The sequence below is a fragment of the Poecilia formosa genome, unplaced genomic scaffold (assembly GCF_000485575.1).
Source record: "Poecilia formosa unplaced genomic scaffold, Poecilia_formosa-5.1.2 Scaffold82, whole genome shotgun sequence".
NCBI classification, from domain to species: Eukaryota; Metazoa; Chordata; class Actinopteri; order Cyprinodontiformes; family Poeciliidae; genus Poecilia; species Poecilia formosa.
The window spans coordinates 478,597-500,266 of record NW_006800021.1 but is presented as its reverse complement, the minus strand read 5'-3'; the positions used below and the strand labels follow the sequence as shown (position 1 = coordinate 500,266).

Below are 21,670 nucleotides of genomic sequence, written 5' to 3'. Positions count from 1 at the left end.
TCTTATGTCGTGTTTTCATGAACTACAAGCGGAAAACCACCATAATTAGTGAAAATAAAAGCTTGCAAGCATAAGTCCGGTGAAAGGAATCTATGTGTCACTTGTGAATTTAGTACTGAAATAAATAAACTTTTTAATATTGTAATTTATTCAGTGTGACTATAGGTAAATAAGATAAAAACAAATAAGGGGTACAGATACTCATTAACTATTTTTTGTGGAATTTAGTATGGTCATTTAAAAAATTACATATTTTTGATACAATTTTCGCACATGAAGTATTTACATCTGCGCAATAGATTTACTTAAGTCATTAGAGTAAATAACATATTTACTCTAATAACTGGAGGACATTTCTTACTGAAATTTCCTCCAATACTGCACAAGTGGCGGTGGGGCGGAGACAGACTCGCCGTACCGACAGTATCCAGCACTTTTTGTTGATGAGAGGGATAAAGCGTGCTCCTGCTTTCCATTCAACTCAACGTCGCAGTTGCTAAATTCACTATTAATAATAATAATTAATAATGACTTTGAATGCAACTTTGCAAGCAGTTGGGTTGCTTTAGTTTTTCCTATGTGGCACTCGACCGGAGAGACACACAAAGCTGGCAGGTCCGACCGGAGATTCTGGAGCTTGTAAAAAAAGAAAAAAGAAAAAAAAGAGTAGTCTCTGCAGCAGCTAAGTTGCATGCAAAATAACGGCGTTCATCTGAGGCTCCAGTTCTGATCCGCTCCCTCACAGGGGGCAGAGTCACTTCGCCTTCGAGGACAACGATGACCAGGAGAAGAAACTGAGGTACAGTTGCAATACCCCGCTGTCTGTGCTGTGGCTGTAATGCCAAGTTTTTGGCTCGTGCCGTTGCTGCTCAGTAGGAGGTGGGTGTGACAAAAAAAATTAAATAGCAGCCATGTAGTAACGCGGTCAGATAGCACTGAGAAAGATGCACGCTTCCTTACAGAGGAATTAGTTCATGAAACGTAACGACGGCATAGGACGCAAGAATCGGCTTTGTTTACAGTTATCTAGTTAAAATGAGACTTGAAGGGGATATTAGTGTTAATGAGGGCTTAGCTGCGCAAAATAGGCTGAGGAATATATCTATTACTATTATTATCGCTCGTCGCGATAGTCCTGGACCTGTCTTGCTAATGGATGCAGTGAATTGGAACGAGCTCTAGCCGCAACGAGCTGTCAATCATCTTTATAGTAGTCCATTGTTTTTGCTCCTCCTGTTAGAGACGGAGTTACCATGGAGAGTCTTCCGGTTTCCCCCTCCTGTAATCACCTTATTTGGAGAAGGGGCGGCCATATAACAGTTTGACGGATGGGGTTCTTGTTTTTTTAGTATGTAGTAAAACGCTGGATTGGGGGGGTTGGTTTCAGAACAACCATCGGCAAAGACCTCCTCAGACAAAGTTCTCATTAAAGTTTAATTGGCTCTGGTCAGCTTTTTCACACCTGATAGCCTCTAATGGCCCCAGGAGGCTGGAGGAGGCACTTACTGCTAGCATGGACATTCACTTTGAAACTCGAGATTTAAGATATTTACTTTGTGTTGTTGATATTAGTGTCTTTTATATATATTGGCTACTCAATAAAATCAAAGACATTTGCCTACAGTCATTTTCAATATTCCTGAAATAATACATCCTGATAAAAATATTAGAAAATCATCAATTGACAGTTTTTTTTTATCATTATAATTGCAAAGCCCATATCTGTTGTATTAATTCATATTTTCCCCTCTTTCTCATCTTTATTTTTGCTTTCATCACTTTGGGGGCATCATTATCTGTGTCAGATGTGGGTACACACAGCAGCAAGATTAAATAGGTTTGATATATTGTTAGCATGTAAAACATAAATTCCTGATGCCTGGAACATTGTGGTCCGTATTAAATTGCAAGCAGTGCTAAGGGATATTAATATTGCATTCTTTTAACTGATACATTGTGAAGCTCTGAATGCTCAATTCAAGGCAACTTTGTCTACTGGCTGGACGGTGTCAACAATCAGTGGGTTTTTTCTTTATAGAACTTTTGTTTTTAACTGTAAAGTTTTGTACAAATAGCTAAGGAATACTAATAACAGGTTACAAAAACAGTACGGAAATGAGAAATTAGAACAGAGGCAACCCAAGATTTTTTTTTTCATTTATTCATTTCAATCCCTGTAGTTTTTGTTATAGTCTGGAGTTTATTACCCAGTATCTATGGACTCAGACCTTAAAAAGCAGTGATCTTTTATTTGTCAGTCGGCCTCTTGAAATGAAATTACATGTTGGCACAGTGACATTTTAACATGATGCATTTTGTGCTCACTTGCAGTTAGAGAGCAAATTGTTCTCAGCATTATCGACCATTATCAACAGTTATCGACCAGAATCAATAACTGTTGAAAAGTGAGCAAAGCTCTGGTAAAGAGGAGGACTAGACATGAATACTAAAGTTAAAATTTCTACATAATACTTGCTGGCTCTCTTACACATTTGCACAATGTGATGAATACCTTCCTTTTTCCAGTCAGTGTTCAGTGCAGGTTAGCTAGCTGGAATGAAGACCTTTTCATTTTGTTTATTACATCAAACTTCTCTTTCCTTCCTTTTTTCCTTTGCTGCTATGAAATACTAAATGTAGATGTGCCAGTCGGGCTCTATATTGCCGATAACCAATTCACACTTTCTTAGAACTTTGACCCGCCAATTCTGCTTTCACCCATTCAATTTTTTTTCTATTCAAAAATATATTTTTTAAATGCGCTGCAGGTTCTTTGATAGAAGTGGTAGCTTTTAATCCAACAGAAAAACAAGGAATTGCATCATCCCCAGGTACGCATCAGAGCAAAAACACGATATCTATCTCATTTTGTATTCAACTCAAAACAACTACACTAACCTACACTGTGTTAGTTGTTTAAAAAAAAACAAAAAAAAAACGAAAGAGAAAATAAGAAAATGCAGAATTTTCAAAATTTGATTTACCAACAAAAGGGAGAACTAGTCCGAACTCAGACTAAGCTAACTGAGAGACTTGTATTGTAAATATCACATCACCAAGACATTGGGGTATTTTGACTATACACACACGGAGTCCTCAGGAGAAATGTAATGCATAACACTTTGGTGTGTGGGTTAGAGCTATGGAAGACCTACAGTGTATTTTATAAATGTAATCGATGGAAAAGAAATTACCTAATACCACCATGTGTATCTCAATGTAGATATGTTTCAAGTTATGTTCTGCAGACAGAGAAAATGTTCTCTTAACTGTGTTAGCCCTGCACCCATCTCAGTGTAGTTGTGTGGTTTGTGTAGCATTTCATATCCAAATGTGAATCATATTTTAGAAGCCACTGCAGTGCCATGTATTTATTCTGTTGTCTTTACTCTTCTTAAAGACTGCAGCATTTAAGAGTTGAGCATCTGTGTATTGAGACTGAAGCAAGGTACTTTTAAATTTGTCCTCTGATTCACACAGACCATTTATTAAAGGGACTGTATTATGTATTTCCAGGCACATGGTGCACTGTCGAGTAACTATGCTAACTTCAGTTGCTATAAAATTGATGTGTATATCAAGCATGACTGTAAAAAAATGTGACGTTACAATTTAAAGCCTTAAAATTGGGCCTCTGTCTCTTTAAGAAACTTCTGCTCTTTCTGAAACTCCACCTTCAGGAAGTCATCAAAACATGGCTTCTCTATTAACCATTTAACAATGTTTACATCAGCTTTTCACTGTGAAGTAGCTCCTGTAATGAGCTCAGCTGATGTGCAGATCCACCAGGTGTTTGCTAATTGGTCATGGCTAGTCTGAAGGAGCTGAGGAGGAGGGGAAACTACAGGTCAGTGGTGGAGCTTCATCCTCGAAGGCGGAGCTAGGCTCACCCAGCTGAATTGTTGTCAAGGGAGATTAAAGGATGTCTCAAGCATCCCTGCACTGTTGTCATGAAATAATCAAGGCAACAGTGCATGGATGGTTTTGTTGAAAGAATAACATTATAACATGATACAACGGTCAAAAAAGTCAAATCTACATAACACCGGCCCTTTAAACAAACAAACAAACAAACAAACAAACAAAAAATCTAACAGTACAAAAAACGAATATATTGTCTAACAGGTTACTTTTATGACAGATATGTGTGTGTGAAAGCTGAAGTGGCTGTGATTCAGAGGTTCCTTGGCTGTGATGGATTGTGCATGGGAAGTGCGTTCCGGTGGCTGTGAACTGACTGAAGCGGGGTGCAATAGCAAGCGGTTTGGGGTAAAGCCAGTCCAGTCAATGGTTCTTTGTAGAGGAAGCACCTGCAGCGCTCTGACTTCTGCTCCTGAAGTGATTAACATTCACCTCCAAACTCCACGCTCTCCCCTCTCTCCAGCCCCGAAGCCTACCCATCCTGACTCTGCTCCGTTGACTTGGCACCTGCACGGCCTCACCGGTTCTGCAAAGCCCATAACTCACGTCTTTGTCTAGATAGTCAAGGCGATGCGACTGCAAAACTTTGTTCAGGTGTCCATTAAATTCTTTCCCCCCTCTTGTTCAAGTCAAGTTTTTATCTCTGTTCATTTGCCTAACTAATTGTTTTATTGGTTTAATTAAGAACTGGATTGGATTGGTGTGCTTTCGTTTTAACGGTGTGTGCACAAAAAGGCGCCTGCTGGGTTAAAATGCATTTGTAGGACCTAAAGAACTGATTTCTTGTTGTTCTCTCTGCGAATAAGCAAAAAAATAATTAGCGAAAATCCAACAGTTGTGGAGATTTAGAGAGCCTTGCTTTTTTTTTCTTCGAAAGTTTATTTGAACCGGTAAAACAAAGTGTGAACTAAAACGCGTAACTTTTATTTCGGTGAATCTTTTTCTGGTTCAGAATTATGACTTTAGTCACAAGAACAGGAAGTGAAGTAAGTTTGGTGCTGATGATGATCCCAGTTGTAGGAATCTTTGGCAGGAGCAATGGAAAAAAAAAAATGAAAAAGTTAAATATTTTAACTATTATGGTGTGCTCTGGTTAGCCCTCTCATAACAAATTTGGGTGGATGATAAATTGTCCCAGAAATAACTGTGATGAACAATATTATTGTTATTTTAAGAGCATTTTCAGGTGATATAATGCTAATAATGCAAGAACAGATTCTCAAAGATCAATACATTTTCAATTTGAATTTGACAGATATTGGAACTGGAAGTCATTTTAAATATCCAAATAAATAAACAAAACAATAGAAACACCAAATAAAGCAAATTATGAAGTCTCAGTAAACAAAACTGACCAAAGAGTGAGTGAGTTAGCTGATGCCACCCACCTTGCTTAGCTAGTTGTGAGAGGTTGAGCAGCCAAAGCCTTTCCTCTGCCTACATCTCCCAGAATGCTGTGCGGTTCTGATTTGGAGTTCAGTGAATGTTCTGTATATTGAATATCCTATGAGATGTATCATTTACTGGTGTTGATTAATGTGTTCATCGCTATATATATTTTCCAAAAATCCACTCTACGTTTGACTCGTCCATTTATTCCATTTTTATTTGTTTCATCTAATTCCAGTGGAGTTCAGACCCTTTAAAAACTGCACTGACATCGTCCCTACGTCAGGAATTTTGGCTGAGTTGGATCCAGGCACCAACAGGGGAACTGAAGCCATAGTGCTGCAGGTGGAATATCTGCAGATTTTTTTATTTTTATTTTTTGTTATTAGAACCATAATAAATGTTTTCAAAAATCCACAAATTGAAAGTGAAATTAAACCGATGTTAACCTCAGAACTGCATGAGAGTTCCTCCATAATCCCAACACGTACCAGTGGCGTTACTATTAGGCAATGCTCAGATGCTGCTATTGTGAGTCATATTCTCAGCGGGATTAATTATTTTTATTTATTTATTTATTTATTTATTTATTTTGCTCAGTGAGTGGTTGTGTCCTTAAATTGCAGGGTCAGAGCGGACAGCCCCCTTACTGTCACACACACACACATAGTGACGCTCGTTTCAAAATTGGTTTTAAATCAGATTTTCTCAGCATCATTCCCCCTGCCCAGTTGTTGGGACCTCCGTCTGCGTTGTTATTAGAGCATCAAGCGGCCTGAGCTTTGTAACATGCTGACTCGCTGATAATCCACTCCCCTTTTCTTACGCCGCCCCCCGTGTCAGGGCCCTGCATTAACAGATAGCGCTGATTGAATTCCTCTCCTGACTATTCCCAAACCTTGCCCAACCTCCTCACCCCCTTCCTTGGTAGATTGAAAAAAGGTTTTAATTTTTTTTTAATTATTATTATTAAAAAAACTCAGTAAGATTCGCAAACACATGCTGACTCTGAATATTCTCTTTGAGTCGTAATTGGATATTTTTTTTCTTTAGTTTGCTCCAAATGAGATTTCGGTAAACAGAAAATTGTTGTCTGTCGACTGTTAGCTCTCCATATATGCTGTAGTTTACCTCCCTGCTCCACTCCCCAGCTTTGGGTCTCTGTGTCACTGACGGATTAGCCCCACCCGCTACGTTCTGGTGTGCCTTGATTATGTCCAGGGATAAGAGCGGCTTAATTGTAATCGCTGGAGTTGCCCAGAGCACTGTAAACAGAGGAGCACAGATCAGCTCAGGGTGCACATTGATGTGCCATATGAAGAGAGGAAAGACAATAAAAAAAAAAGAAAGAAAAAATGAAGAGCAACACTCCTGCTCACACGGCCAAATATTTTGAAGAAGATGATTGTGCTTCAGCTAGATTTAAATGTTTGGGCGTGTCCAGTGGGATGTAATTCTTGCATGCAATTTTCAGTTGCTGACAAAATTACATAATGCGGTTTGATTTCTTGAATTTACCCGATTAGCTGACTCTGCGGTCTCAGCACTGAGTCAGCATTTGCATTACAGGTTCCCAAGCTGCAATTTCATTTGAATGTCTTAGATAGTATATGTTATTTATTGATTGATTGTGGAACTGTGCCCCAATTTCATTGTGTTTGTGTTCACTGTATGAAAATGTACAACAATAGAAACTTCACCATCCCGCCACCCCCCCGCCCCCCCAAAAAAAATCATCGGATAGTAAGATTCTTCATTTATTTTACAGAAAACTTTGCATTTAAGTGAATCCATAAATAGGCCAGGGTCCATTGTAAATTGATCGATCGATTGATTGATCCTGGTCTTTCCAAATCATCGAATGTCAGACAATTATCATTTATCATCATGTTCCATAAAAAAATCAATTTATGATCACTTCATAGCCTTCTGAGTGGCCATCAGGTTAGATTGTGAAGTGCCTAAAGATTCCCTGCAGAAACAATGTTAGTCATCCTGATCCATTAATTTTGAGCTACTTGTGCAGATTGTGTCATTTCATGAGTAAATTACCTATTGTGCCTGAAAAAACAACAATAAAAAAACAAAGATTGTAGAGAAAAACCAATGATGTTGTCTTGTGCTGGTTATCTTTAATCGGTGCCTGGGACATGCTCCTTTGTATCACTGTTCTTCTTTACCGTTATTCTGTGTCCTCCGCTGCTTGGCTGATGTAACGATCCTAGAGGAAGTCTTTAACAGGACGCTGCACCAAGCCTATCATCTTCCACCGACCGTTTCTTCTGATTCCCAGCAACAACTCTCTATTGTGTCTTTCGGTTTCCTAATTTTTGGATTCTTTTTAATTCAAAAGTCGAAGAAGTCCTCGGATCCTTGAAGTGGCTGCTACCTTACTTGCTGATAATTTGTGGCTTTGTTTCTATTGGATTTCTGCACTGAAGCTTCAAAGTGTGAAATGAAGTTGGCACATCATGAAATGGTTTTCCGCTGTCGGGGAGAGTGGGAGGGGGGGCATAAAGCGTCTGGCTGGTACGTACAATTTGTCTGGTTTAATCGGTAATTGTTTCGAAGAGAAAAACAGAGGAAATTCACTGGGAGAGAAGAATATTTTTATATTTCTCTGGCACAGGCAGTGAGATTCTCTAGTCAATCTCCAGAGGTCCATGCCTTCTAGCCCTATCAAGAAGAAGTGTAACATGAGGTATTTGCTGTTTGTGTTTCTCTTTTTTTTTTTTTTAAGGAATCCACATTTGTTCTTCCCCTTGACTTATTCGACTTGATTTTAAAGACCTCCTTCATGCTCTAGGTTTTGATGTTAAGTCTGCCTTTCGTTTCGAAATCTCTTCTATCATCTGTAGAGCAGGCAGCGTCTGTTTAGAGATACTAAGATCTCTGTTATCAGAAGGCAACCACAACTGCCGGTATTTTACCGTAAATTAGAGTTTTTTCTTTTTTTTTTTCTTTTTACAGTGTACTTGTTAACAGCCAAATAATAAAATTAGAAAATGAACTGAACTTACATGATAGTGGCTCAAGCTTCAGACTCGGGTTTGAGTCAGATTTAAGTCAGAAAACCAAGACTTTAGACTGACCTTATGCCTGACCTGTAAAGATTGGACTTAGACTTGTTATGTGAGGCTGGAATTGTTTTTAAACAGCACCATTATTTACTTGTTGTATCAATGAGTGAATCAATCAATCAATCAGGTTTAACACATTTTAGCAACAAGGAAGCTCAAATTGCATAAAACAAAAGGGTGAAAAAAAGTCATGTAAACATTATAAAGTCGTCAGTTTGTGAAACCAGTAACAAACTTTACATTGTTGACTGCCACCATTAAAATCATCATTACAGATTGAATATAATGGTCAATGTTCCATTTATTATGCTTCAAAGGCGACTCTAAACAGGTGGGTTTTTATTCTTGATTTAAAAGAACTCAGTGTTTCGCCGTTTTCTGGAAGTTTGTTCCAGATTTGTGGCACATAAAGCTGAATGCTGCTTCTCCGTATTTGGAAAATTCATGTGTTTTTCTGACTTACAATCAGAACGCTGTTAAGCTAAAGATTCCAACAAAAGTGAAACACTGGGAAAGCTTTAAAATTGACAAACTATTGCTTTCAGCAAGTAGAAACTTATAGTTGACTGCTTTTCCATATGTAGAAGTTTATGTCACATTTATTGCCTGTCATCGTCTTGCGTTGACTTCCCTGATACTCGACGAAACAGTTGAGGAAACTGAAGTGCTCCCAAAATAGACCTTGTCACATCGGGAAACAATAACGTCTCCTGCTGAATTAAATAAAAATGCAAAACAAAAACGGCATTATTAGTGAAACCATTCATCTGCATTGGTGCTTTTCAAGATAATGAAATCCCTCAGACGATATGTGATGCCGACAGGGATGACTCATCTGAAGCCACAGGTAGAGCAAAGATGGAAATCTCAACAACCTGTTTACTTCAGCTTTCTAAATGAGCAAAGATGAAAAGAAGACACAAAATCTGTTAACGGGGTAAAAATACTGTGCTGTGCCTCAAAGAGCAGGAAGTATTTACAATTAAATCACGTATTCTATAATGACGCCGAGATGCAGGCCGGCCAAGCATTTACTGACTGGAATAAAATGTAAAAAAAAATAAAAAATTCCCTGTAGGTGTGAATGTGTTCGGATTCAGGATGTCGAACCTAATTAGAGAAACTGAAGGTCTTTCTCTTCGCTTCATTGATGTTTGCTCTCCTGCTGCGCCGTTCATCTTTCCCGGACATTCACAGGAGGCGCAATTTGGGTGAGAAAGGTGGCAGAGAGCATCAGTCATTTCAGAGGCTTTAGGTGAGAAAATCATAGCAAGTAGCCAAATAAATTAGACTTTAAGGGATTAATGAGATCAGGCTTTCTCAATGTTTTGACTGTTTTCTTAGTTTAATGAGCTATGAGGAGAGCATTCAAAGAAATGCTTTTTTTTAAATTTTGGTTATGACAGGCGTACAGCCATTTAGTTTAACTTTGCATAAAGTGCTTCATATAAAAAAAAAAGAATCTGTCAGCACAGACTTAGTTTATGCCTGTTTTTACTCATTATTTTTGGATGATGTTGATGCAAATGGACAGCTCTGTTCTCACCAAGCCCGATGTGTCTCCTCAAGACTCCAATGGAAATCCCTTATTTGGTGTCAGACTTTCTTGATCTTTATGCAAACAAACCTGGTCAACATATGAAACTGCCTCATAGGATTGCAGCCGTTGTGTAGAGCTGTGTCGTCAACCATTTTTGGGCCAGTGTTCCCCCTATCGATCCACTATTCAGGTCCCGTACCTCCCTGCCACATCAAATAAGGTTTAGGCTGCATTCGCCAAAAATGATTTTATCGTCACTTTTGGACATCTCTGAATTATTAGTTTCCCACAGAGCAGAAAGAGCCACGTGAACAGAAGGTTTTACAGGTCTAAGACAAATACGACCATCATTCAATTTAAATTTGGGCGGCCCAACAGCAGCCAATCAGAATGGCGAAAAATTTCAGTTCAAATTTTGATTATAACAGCAGCCATTTTGTTTCTTGTATCATAGTTGCTAAGTCTTGCAAAAATAAAACAAAACAACAAGAAAACATCCAAACAAAAGGAAAAACCAGTGATTTGTATAACACCACCAGTTTGAACTACTTGTCAAAAACTGTGCTCTGCCACATTAAACATGGATACAAGTGCAGCTGTATCAATCTGAATTCTTCTTCTCTTCAGTGTTTCCGTCAGCTCCGTGCTGCATTCAGGAGAACGGGACGTCAGAGTATCTGCTAAATTTCACCCACATGGAATTTACTGTGTAAACCAGCGCTCTAAATGGAAAAACACAAGTACTGGTCATCCTCTTAATGCCATACAAATATGGGACAAACATGGATGATATTTTTATATACACCTGTTTATTGATTTGTAGGTCAGTAGTTTTACTGTACAGAAATGACAAAAGTTCTTAATCAAATCCACACGAGCCAAATTGAAGGTGTCATGGAGTCACATCAGGGGAACTACAGTGAAATGAATGTAACATTAAGGAATAACTAAACTTAGGCATAATTAAACTAGAGTGAGAAAGAATAATTAGACACGAGACATTAACATAAACTAGAACCACTAAGCTGAGCTAAAGTAAAAAACAGAAAAAAAAAAAAACACTGATCTAATAAAAATGTCATGTGGAGTGGTTGGTGGTGGTGAGGAGAGACGCAGGTTGTAGAAGAAAATGATGAATTTAATGAAGAGTGTAGCTCAAAAACAGTCCAGATCTCAGGCAGCACAGCAGAGCGGAGCGGAAACAGGCTCAGCACCGGTAGCAACTGAATTAAACAAAAACTGACGCAACAAGCTAATGCCGACACAGGACTCAACAGTTCAACTGTGCCAGCAGACAAACTATCATAGACAAGGACCCGACAAAAGACAAAGACAACAGGTGGGTTTAAATACACAGGGAGGGTAATCAGGTAACTAGACACACCTGGGAAGCAATCAATGGGGAAGCGGCAGAGACAACAGAGACTCACAGGACAGAAACTGAACACAGAAAACCCTTAAAATTAAATACACAGAAACACGGATCATGACAAAAAATAAGAAAGTAAGGAACACAGAAACAAACAAACCCCAAAAGAACTCAGACAGACCAAGGTCCTGGCAAAAAGCCTTAAAAAACCCACATCAAATATGATCGAATATCAAAATCTAACACGCACAATTAACATGCACAATTAGGTGCTTGACCGCGTTGTGGTCAAGCACCTAATTTATGCAGGGGGTCATGTGAGACGGCCTCATGAAGTGGCCTGTCAAATGAAGACAGGAAGATGTTTTTCTCCCGTACCTAAGAGCTGGCAGTGGGAATAAAGGGACACTGTCGCAACATGAATGTGCTGAAGGAGGTGCCAGCTCATTCATCAATGCCAGGCTTTATGTGTGGGACGGTTTTTGATGTGCAGGGCTTGCGCTGCAGAGGTCCTCTGTGGACTCTGAATGCCAGGAGCTCTGCCCAGCTGGGACAGGGCGACGGTGGACGCCGGCTGCTTTTCCTGCCTCCTACTGCAAAATGTTCTTGGCAAGAAGTTCCCAGACCATGATAATGAACCCATCTCACTCTGAGAGATTCTGGTGACTGGAATTCAGCCGGTTTGAGTTTTTTTAAGAGATAAGAATTGGAGTCCATCTTCAGTCCATGAGCGATCTCTGTTTTTAGAGTCGACGTCTTGTATACGGAGCTCTGTGCTTCGTGTGCTGTTCAATTTTTGTGATTGTGATTAAATCAATTCCTGTTGCTGCAGAGCTTTGCAGCACAGAGGTCAGCGCTGCAGTGGTTATGAAGGTTTTTTTTTTCTCAGCCACTGACCGACATCTACTGCAGTAGATTTTTGCAAACATGGATGTAGGTAATTACTCCAAGGACTCCCGGAGCGTCGTTTGTAGAATAATTGAAGCTCAGTCTGCATTAGAATCCACATAATCCTGTTAAACTTGACTGCTGATGAACAAAAAACAAAGACAACCTTAGCCCTTTTTTTTCTCCCATCCCTTCTTTGACAAGTAAATTCAAATGCATGTCCTTGGTTGTTGCTATGGTATCTGTGCAAACTCCCCTTCATCTTATGTGCCTTAAACACTGTAATCCTCTTATTCTGGTAGTTGCCCCACTTCAAAACCTCACTTCCAGCAGGCCCTGTCTGAGCTGCTGCTGCTGCTGCAGGGTGGTGCTCCGTTTGTGCCTGAGTTACTTCTGCTCGTTCAGCCGACTTCGCTGCATTCACATCCAGAGGTCACCACGGAAACCCGCAAGCGCCTTAACAGTTACGAAGTGATGCGAATTGATACGTGTAATGCAGGTGTGCGGGTCCATGCCTGCGTAAAATTGCAAGCCCGATATTAGTGTTAGTCCCGTGCATGTGGTTCCTGCTGGGTAAATGATGGGTGATTTCACAGCTTTAGATTTGTACGCAAGGAAGTAAAGAGATGAACAGATAGGAAGAAGGCTTAGCATTACTGGATTTCATCTTTCGCCCGTTTCTTGTCTTTAAGTTTGTCTGAAAACTTTTTCACTGGGAGAAATAGTGTTTTCAACTTGTGTGGAAATCATAATAATATATGTCTGCAACATTTATTTACTGTTATTTTGATGAATGGATACAGAGTTTTGCAGTGGAATTTGCTAATTGTGGGTGAGCTAACTGTTATTAGCAGTACAAGTCAGTGAAAATATATTTTTTTCTATGTAGGCATTGAAACACTGAAGACTGTTTGTGCCACTAAGATAACTGTCTGTTGTGGCAATAAAAAGTTTAAATTTGGAACTTTTACTATGTTTTTTGTTGTTGTTGTTGTTGTTACTCCAGGCACAAATATTGGAAGCTAAACTCAGGTCTGCTCTGTGATCACTAACTTTCCCAACTGGAATTCTGACTTTAGGGAACATTATTGTTAAGAACTTAAAAGAGACGCCTTTTTAAGTATAAATAATATGTGTCAAAAGACAAAAACATGAGGTGTGTTCATAGTCGCACAGTTCAAATTCACATCCAGCTATTACATAAAATCAGGTCAGTGGATTAATAGTTTATTTCAGCTGAGGATATTTTAAAATTAAATGAATAAATGCTGCGTAAATGTTTTTCACATGGTAAGAGTGGGTTTATTATATAAAAAATATTGGATGACCACCTGAATTTTTTTAAAGTAAATATAAATGTTACTGAAAATATTATACATTTTTGTCATAAAAGCAAGTAAGATCATTGGGTGGCGCATCTTTACTCATTATTGTTCGAAACGTCTTGCCATAAAGGTTAATTTCTTTTTATTTAGTTTCTTGGTTTATTCTTATTTTCTTCCTTGTACATTTGTATCTATTTCTCTTGGGTTACTGGCCTTTCCCCTTTATATTTTTGGAGTTTCTTAAGTCTTCTCACACCTTTCCTCAGTTTGCTCTTCTTCACAGCTGTTCCCCATTAGCTGATTATCCTCTGCCTGCATTCTGCCCCAGCTGTTCCCCATTTGCCTCTGATTAGCTTGTCTGGTTCTGTTGCCATTTCTCACCCCTGCCTCCGAGTTGTAGTTGTCCTACAATCTCTGTAAGTTTTTATTTGCTCTGCAGTTTTATTTATTTATACATATATATAGCTTTTTGCTGATGGATTAGTTGCTTTTGCCTTTCTGAGCCGCTGTCAGTAGATTTTTAAACCACTGAGTTGATGGAGGAAGGAGACTGGAAGGTGGCGGTAATGCACCTATAAGTTGTTTGCCAACTGCCATAAAACAAAAAGAGGAAGAAGAGGAAGGAGACTGAGTGACAGGTCTATGTAAGGACGAGAAAGAAGGATTCCCAGAGGGAGTTGGGGGAACACTCTCATCCCAGGAAGTGATTCCTTTGTGTTCCTTTTTCGAAGGAAGAAATCGACGTCCCCCGGGGGCCCAGTTTGTCCCAGAGCATTTTGCAGTGGAGAGCGATGTGGATGGCTCTCTTGAGGGATTGTGAGACTTGGCTTATTGCACTAGCTCCACACTAGCAGTATGTTTGCAGTGTTTGGCTGCTTTAATTGAAATTTCTGGCAGAGATGCTCGATGATGCTTGTCTAACTATGAGTCTTGCTCGCTGGTTTTCATATCATAATTTTATTTTTTTTTTAACAATCTATAAGATGCATGTGGAGTATTTGTAGTCTTGTCACTGAAAGCAGGTTGCAGATTGGCTGGTATATAGGTCTATAAGAGTTGTGAAAATAACATCTAAAAGTAAGTTTAAGCATGTCTTTCTTGATATTATCATTCCTTAAGCTATTGTCAGACATTTTTACCTGATTGTTATAGGCATAGAAAATAAGACAAGAAGGCAAATTAACAAAGTTATGAAGGATATCACATCATAAGTAAAGTAGTAATCGATATTAACTTGATAAATTGTGAAACAAAATGTCACTCAGATGATGTACTTTCACCCCAGTCAGCCCTTCAGACTATTGTCTTTTGCTTTTCTGAGTTTGTGTCACGGAAACGTAGACATTCGTCTCCCCAGTAATGTCCTTCAGCTTACTTTGGGTCAGAAATGACTTGGCAGTCATTTAAAAAAAAAAAAAAAGGAATGATTGAAAAGTTAATTTGCTGTAGTAATCAAATTCACTAAGTGAAACATGTTAAATACATGCAGACAAGATATTCTAGGCTTGTGTGTGTACATGTATATTTATTTTGCTTGGAGCTAACAAACATATTTAAGATTGAAATATTACAGCGGGGCAATTAAATAAAATTTAATACACAAATATGGGCTTAATTAAAAGCACGTGTAGGTTGTTGTTTTCAAAAGGTACATTTGATCTGGTAGACTAGCCTTACCAGATATATCCTGATTCCATTGATTGTATATAGTTTGGATCACTTTCCCCTCTGAGACATGCCAAGAAAATTTCCACAGGATGGCATTATGATTAGACACTCGGGGTGCGTTCACACCAGCCCTTATTAGTCCGCTTCAATCTGTTTGCCTAGAAAGTCCAGTTTGTTCAAACAAATGTGAGGGTCTAGCACTGGCAGGAAAATCGGCAAAGATAAAAGATAAATCCTACAACCGCTAAAATCTAACTCTCTTCCCTTTTTGTTTAGATTAGTCAATAACCTGTAACCACTGGGAACTGTAAGGAGTTAAACTGGGTTGTGGAACCAGGGTAACTCAGCATGATGCAAAAGATGGCTGTGCACAGACTGGAGGCACCGCATGATGCAACAGTTTTGATCTGAGAAACATCGGACAAAAGACAAGGTGATCAGTAATGTTTGTGGAATTAGAATCTGAAAGGGGCGTAGGACTCTCACCCCAAATCAACCCACCTGCTTCTTTTTCATTTTGTATCTCACTGGCTGCTTTTGATTATCTTTCCTGTCTTGATTTCCTCTCCAGGTCACTCTTTAAAGTGTAACAAAACATTGCATTACACTTCTCTCACCCCCAGCCCCTCTTACTCTTGTCATGCTTCTTCAACAACATTTTTCTCAGCTTTAATCCAGCGTTTCTGACCTTTTCTGGACTTTGTTGAGTCAAGAGATTAAACGGCCATAAAGCCATACCATGGTCGACTTTGGGGATTGTATTAATTCAAGCTCCTGTGACATTCAAATAATCAAGCGCCAACATTTACTCCACAGTATTTCCATTAATCTGTTTGAATTGCATAAAAGGCAAAAATTCCTTTAAATACCTTGATTAGTTGGCCCCCACAGATGAGCTGTCTTAGACGGCCAAGAAACTCAAATGTCAGCTTGAGATCTGATCAGGAACATCAAAAAGAATAATAATCCTCTATCCTATTTGTTTCTTTTATCGCCTTGCTATGAATAAAGTGTGTTTACCGGGTGTTGTAGATTAAGCTAACTGCCCCACATTACGACGCTGCCAACTGCTTGTGCGGAGAAAAGCTTAGGGCTGTGTCTGCTCGAAATGTTCTTGGCAAGAATAGTTCCATCTTGTAATTGCCTCAAATAATCTCCAGTCCCAATAAAACCCTGGATGTTAATGTGTGTTTTTTTTTTTTCTCTCTCTCTGTCTGTGCCGAGCGGCCCACGTATAAGCAACGCTGATTCAGAAGGATATTGCTGCAATCGTTTGACAGCAGGGGAGTGCAGTTCGACTCGGCTTCCGAATGCGGCGCCGTCCTCTCGCAGGGCCACGCCATGTAGCTGCTCCTGCTGGGTCTGCAATCTGCATTCAGCTGTTTGGGAGATGATATGAACATTCTGGGCTGTTCTTTTGCAAACACAGCAGTGCATTCTCTTCTGATGATGCCATTTGCTGCACGACGCACTTAGAGAGCAACTTTTACTTGTGTTGTATTGAAGGCAATGGCCCGTGTTCTGTGTGATGGATTGACATGGAATCACTGCCGTCGCCAGGCTTTTAACATGTTCCAGTTTGGTAATGAAAGCAATCCCCTTCCAACTCCCCCTTTTTAACCTATTTCTTCCTGTTTCCTCATAATCTGCTCTTTTGGGTTTCAGCCTATGGCGTCTTAAAGCTCTCCCTCTCCAACAGCTGGTGAGGACACACTGGTTTCCGTGTGTGTGTGTGTGTGTGTGTGTGTGTGAGCGCGCGCGTGTGTGTTTTAATTCAGTCCTTGCATCCCTCTGAATGAATCCCACACGGCTCGCTGCTTCTAGCCACTACAAGTGTTTTTGATCCCCATGTGTTGTTTTTTTTCCCAAGCCAGCAAAGACACAGTGTCTGCAAGGGATCATTTGCATGCCAACCTCCATGCAGACTTCTTCAGATTCCATGCACACTGAGCTCATCGGCATTGTTCAGTTCATGACAGAGAAAAGATTCGGTTGCTTTGAAACTCTTAAAGCTGAAGGAAATCGGTGTTTTTTTTTTAACGTTGAACCTTTTTGCAGATGTGACTTTTTGATCTTGTTTTTTACTTTTTTGCAATTGCCTGTAGCTCAGCTTACATCATTGGAAGAACATTTTAAATTCATATGCAGTCAAGTGGTAGCAGTTCTGTTGTGGAAAAAAAAGCTGTTACCAAGCATTGTTAGATGAAATCATTCAGTCAGGTTCATTCATATATTATGCACAATACAGAGAGCTTGTTAGAAGGTCAATAATGAAGTTCTGAATGAAAAGCTCCTCTAGGCAGTCAACACATAGGTTTACACCAAGGTAAGGAATCCAAAACATGGGAGAGACGGTCTGGTTCTCATGCAGCTGCAGCAAAAAGAACTTGTGTGTGTGTGTGTGTGTGTAGCCCAAACAAGTTATTTTGGTGAGAGTTCACAAGCATTTAATATAACATGATCAGCAGATGTTAACTTGTAGTAATTTTCCGCCACAGGAGATCAATTCACCAAATATAAACAGTTTTTAGTTATTTGTACCATTAGCAGAGGCAACGTCACACCATGTGTATGACGTTGAATCTCTCTTGTTATGACAGTTATGCTGGATGATAATTTGTCCCAGAAGTTAATGTGATAAATGATGATTATAAAATATACTTTGTTGATCCTCATTGGGAAGTGGCTTAGTAGTTGACAAACTACTCAACTAATGAACACATTTGTGTTAATGTGTTAAACATTAGTACAAATATAACCACAAGCGATTAAAATTTTATAATATATATCCACCTAAGTGTGATGTAAGTACATTGTCTTTTTGAGACAGTTTCCAACAAATCTAACGATGCCAGTTTGCCTTCTTAAAGACTAGTTAACTTGGAACTGGAAGATATTTTAAATATACAAAATAAAACACGATAAATAAAAATGCCAGGTGGAAAAAAACGCATCCAAATGCATAAAATGGATTCTGAAGTTTCTATTAAAAACTTGCCCTCATCATTTTAATTACGTGATCGTTTACTGCAACAGCGTTAGAAGTGAGTATGAAACAGATTAGCGTTCCCAACGCCGTCATGTTCCATAAAAGACCAAGGTTAAACGCTCACAGGGATAAAACACAGGAACTTTGCTGTAACATGTTGAGCCTTCCTGGTGATTACTGAAGTTCACTCAACAGGTCAGTTTGTCCCTTTGGCAATTTAATGGGGGAAAAAATCCAAAGGAAGGTACAAATTGGTGTCCGGTGACAGATGGGGACTTTTTGTACCCCCCCAAAAAAAGGTAGAGTATAAAATGTTCTAACCTGCAAAAATGTGAACAGTGAAGTGGTGACCAGCAAGTCTCTGTGCTTTACAGTAACATAAATGTTACTGTAACTCATACAAGTTTCTTCCTTGAATGTTTCCCCGTCTACATTTTTCTTTTTTTTAGCTGGCTGTCATTTCCTCTGAGAAAACAACTTCTTGGTTGAATGAAAATAACATTCAATCCATCTCTGTCCGTTGTATGAAGACTGTTGGTCTCGACCGTATTTGTAAATGAAGGTATCCTGCTGATCTTTGGCTAACGGTTTGAGTCACGGGTACATGTAGGTCATTCCACTTGTTCAAACCCCAGAGTTCAGCTTTCACAAGGAACCAGGCAGCTGTTTCCGTCGAGCCCTGAGACGCAGTCATCTGCTCTCTTTCTGAGATGCACAGCAGCTGAGAAATCTCTGGAGATTTCTTGTCGCCTCACATTTGCAATTAATAGTCTGCGATGTGTGATGCTCAGCCAAAATTTAAAAGTGCAGATGACCTGCGTTTCACCTTGCAGTTCGGGGAAAGCCTGCAGACCTGTTAACAGGAGAACAACAGTTCCACCATACTCTCCTCTTTTTTTGTCTCTTTCATCCAGGTTCTTTGCTGAAAGCATTGCAGACTTCTCTGCGCATAAAGCTGCAAAGATTGAGCATGAAAGTCAATATGAAGTTGTAATTTTGCAGTCCTGAGCCAACAATATACCTCTATTCATTCTTTTCCTGTTAGAAATTGTTGCAGTGTAAAGCTTCAGCGGCACACAGTGGAAACTACAGCAGTGCGCGGAGAAAAAAAATAAAAATGTCAGGGCTGCCGTAACCCTGGTAACGTTGAGAGGGATGGCCTGTAGATAATTCACAGTGTGCAGCCATTAAGTTAATACGGAATGTCTTTCAGGTGTGTGTGTGTGTGTAATTTTCACATTTGGGCCCTGAGCAAGCCTCCCGTGGCTCTTAATTTCAGCTTTACTACAACTGAAGTGAGTCTTGATTTCAGCGGAGGATTACATGGCCATTCAGCAGCCGGTCAGTTCACAGTAAAATAACTCAAACGCTGCACAGATCCACTCCCCCCCCCCAACCTTCAAATGTTTCCTTTTGTGTCGTCTCAGTCCTGCTGACTGCATTTGATTTTCAGAGTACCAATCTATAATTTCTCAGTACTGCCACTGGCATTTTTGATATTTTATAACTGGCTTTGATGCGTCATACGTGTGCAGTTTAACCGTGTAGCCTCATTTATATTTGTGCACCAGATAGTGGTACGCTGCGGTTTATAGCATGGGTTTACAAGTGTAATCACCACTATCGCACGCTTCCGCCTGAGGCAGGAGTAAAATGCTGCTCTGTGTCTTTTCAGGCTCGGTTCCAACACTTCAGGCCACTCGCCTCTTCAGGATTTATTAATAAGAAAGTAAAGATCTCTTGTTTAAAGAGACACTCACAAAGCAACCAAAGCACATGGCTGGTTGGTTTAAGCAGAAGTATGATTCCTTTTAAAAGTTTTCACACAGTTAAATGGGCACCAATTTACTTAATTTTGGGTGATCAACTGACACCTACCTGTGAAACCGATCTTATCGATCCGTCTTAAATACTTCTGCACATGTCTGAAAATCAGCCACTGGTCCCTACTTGCCTTTTACAGATTGGCAATCGGTGCATTTCTCATTCACACGCCTTGAACGGTTTCATATTTCAATGTTTTTCTTTTGGATGGCCTAGTCAAAGCCCAGACTTTAAATTCATTAGAGAACCTACAGCAGAAATTGAAAACTGCTGTTTTCCAGAACATTTACAATCTCTCTGGTGGAGCTGTAATTGCAGTAAAATGTGGATTTCTAAAGTAATAAAGTAAGGAGGTTGGTTTGAAATTTTTATGTAAAAAAATCTACTTTCAATTCTTTTTTAAGAAAAACTTGACACTGAAAGATTTTCATAATATAAATAGCTATAGTATTTTAATTAGAATTTAGTTTTGAAAATAAATGCTTAGATTTACGTCGCCGTATTGGTGTCATACATAACTTAGTCACACCTTGTGTATCTACGTAGTTACTGCAGTTTGGCTCATTTCATCTTGACTTATGCAAAACCTCCAGATACTTTAAAAGAAGTGAAAAGATTCCTTTGTTCAAAAACACAACTGGAAAATAAAAGATCAATTCTTTCTTGTTTTAAACTCCAGTAACCCAAATTTATTTATTTTTTTTGCTCAGACTTTGCTCATTCTTTTTCATTCTGCTGCACCGTACTGAAATTGAGCCTGATGAGGCAAATTAACGCAAAGTGCCGAGGAAACCAGTATTGTAGGATGTGACTCACAAAAGGGCGGCCATTTATTCTAATTCCACTGTTGTGACAGAAACATTACTAAAATCAGAAGCGGCTCTGTTTTAATATGCGAGAGCATTAAGAACTCCAAGTCGTCCTTGTCAGCTTTGTGGTTCCTCCCACTTCATAGCGGAGGTCGTAATCAGTTCTGATTATGAGCTCTGGCCGCTTTCTGCCAAGGAGACTCTCGGTTTGTGAAACTTAAGTTTGTGAAGAGAGGAAAAAGGGCTGCAGTGCTTTATTCCTTCAATTATAGCAACTTTGGTTCTGTAAATATATTTGCTGTTTACGTAGCTCAGACACAACTCCATGTTTCATTGCAAAGCTTCGTGACCTAGCTTACCTTTTGCAAGGATTGTTGTATGGAGGCACTGTAAAAGCATAAGATCTTAGAGAATTTTTGGTTTAGTTTATTGTCCAGATATCTTGGTACACTTGAAATAAGACAAAACTAACTTACAAGTAACTTTTCTGCAAGATATAGGAGCTTGTGTTAGGTCAATAAATCTTTAATATTGATGAAAAACTACTTGTTTCTTTGGGAGATGATTTCATTTATAAAAAGACATTTTTTCCATGTTACAAGTGCAATAATCTGCCAATGGAAATGGTATGTTTTCATCAATATTGAAGACGTATTGACTTAAAACAAGCTCCTGTATCTTGCTGAAAAGTTACTTTTTTTATTTCAAGTGGACCAAGATATTTGCAGAAGAAACTAGACCATAAATACTTAAGATTTTTTGTGTTTGCTGTGAGACTATTGCATATTGATTGGGCATTGTAATTGCAATGTCCAATCAAATTAGAAAAGTTTTCCTTTTCCTATGTAATTCCCTAGAAATGCTGCAT

General features: G+C 39.2%; 1 protein-coding gene and 1 long non-coding RNA gene across 2 annotated transcripts in view; one reads left to right on the top strand and one right to left on the bottom strand.

Annotated features, from left to right (window-relative positions):
* Positions 1-402: 402 nt before the first annotated feature.
* The window catches only part of arvcfb (ARVCF delta catenin family member b), a 258,356-nt gene continuing 237,088 nt past the window's right edge, over positions 403-21,670 (top strand). The window contains exon 1 of the mRNA XM_016673815.1: positions 403-799. The gene's annotated coding sequence lies outside the window, so the exon portion shown is untranslated. The remainder of the gene's footprint in view (positions 800-21,670) is intronic.
* Positions 1,120-21,138, bottom strand: LOC107836767 (uncharacterized). The gene is made up of 3 exons (XR_001662721.1): positions 21,125-21,138; positions 16,665-16,669; positions 1,120-3,733 (listed from the first exon to the last, which is right to left on the bottom strand). It is a non-coding gene; the product is annotated as an uncharacterized LOC107836767 (long non-coding RNA).